Source organism: Nannospalax galili, unplaced genomic scaffold (assembly GCF_000622305.1).
Source record: "Nannospalax galili isolate Female #2095 unplaced genomic scaffold, S.galili_v1.0 scaffold380, whole genome shotgun sequence".
Classification (NCBI taxonomy): domain Eukaryota; kingdom Metazoa; phylum Chordata; class Mammalia; order Rodentia; family Spalacidae; genus Nannospalax; species Nannospalax galili.
Window position 1 is genome coordinate 6,707,556 of NW_008348568.1, and position 1,626 is coordinate 6,709,181.

Here is a 1,626-nt window from a genome sequence, read left to right on the forward strand (position 1 = left end):
GAAAGAGTGTGGCCCATTCTTTGGCTGGACAAGTAATCTTGAGCATGCCATTGGCTCTCTCTGTACTCAGTTTCTTTTCTTGGAAAAGTCTGGCCTGGTGGTGACTACTCTTCCTCTGTGGCAATCCAATCAAACAGGCTCAGACTGCACAGGGGATTTCCTGGTGTACATAATGGGAAGTCCAGAGTAAAGGTGGCTTTAGCAGCTCAGTGCTGCTTAGCTTGTCCCTTTGCTTTGTTGCATACTTTGTGTCCTGCTCTGCTTCATCTATGAGGCAAGGGGCTCCTTGCTTCTTCCAGACCCAAAGTGATGATGCTCTCAAAAGAGCATGGACTGCTTTCTCAGGAGCCTCTGCACACCTCTGCCTGCGCTTCGTCTGACAGCATAGGTCAGTAACAAAATGCCCATTTCTGAATCAGGGGTTGAGGCCATGGAATGAGATGACTCTAGACCGCAGTTTCCTGATCTGGATTATAGTGTTCCTTCTCTGTGTAAATGCATCATGACACCATAGCACCTAAAGTACAGTCTCTGGGTCACGGAATGCAGTCAGTAGATGCTGCATTAAGTAAAAGTGCATCTGCACTGCAGGCTGTTATGGAGAACCTATAATGTACAACACTATAATTTTTATCATAGTGTCCGACACAGAATATGCCAAATAGATGTTCTCTCTTATAATTACCATGATGAGGAGTAGCAGAAGAGGAGAACCAGGAACCCAGCTATGGAGTCCATAGGAAGGCCAGTGGGGAAGGCCTTGGAAGCTCTGTCTGGGTTCTCTGGTGAATGTGGCATCTTTGCCTTTGTCCTTCTGCTAGGGGACTAGCTGGTGATTTCTTATCTCTGAATGTGAATCTCTGAGCTTTGGGACTGAACCTGAAAATGAGCCTGGGGAGTAACTGCCCAGGGGAAGATAGTTTATATATAATATCATAAATTATAACTATTATATGAATACAATATAAAAAGTTGTCTTTCTTCTCCAGACATGTTCTTGACTTTAAGAAAATATATGCGGTTCCTCTGGGATAGGTTCACTTTAGGTTTATTTAAAGTTGATTGCTGTTACCCAGCCAGTCAGAGTTGCAGGCTTAGTCTTGACCTGGGGCTGGAGTTCTTCAGGACAGCTAGGCGAGCCTAAGACTCCAGGCTGGGTTGAGCCAGGAAGCCCTTGGTTTCTGAGAACAGCGCTGGTAGAATGGGCGCTTTTGTCTTCCCCAAGCACCTCTGCCTTCCTCTTGGCCCTGAATCAGGACTGAGGGGTTTATAGTGCACACCAAGCCACGCTCATCGCCTTCCATGTTTTCTTTTGCTTTGCTTCTTAAATCAAATTCAACTTGTCACTTAGGTGCTGGGCTCAGGCAGAGCCAGTTTCCACAGAAAAGAAAAGGCCTCAGCGTTGTGCACAGCTAATTGCTTTCAGGCGCTCTGGCTAGCCTGCCCACTGGCACTCTGCTCTGTTCTCACAGGCTCTTTGGAAGATGGCTGCCGCAGGAACTGGAATCTTGAGGTGATGAGACCGGGGAGGGAAAGAGGACTAGAGGGAAAAGAGAAAGTGGAATTGATGAGGTGTCCTGGTGCCTTCTATTGTCTCACTCTCTCACTCTCTCCCTCCCCCCTCCC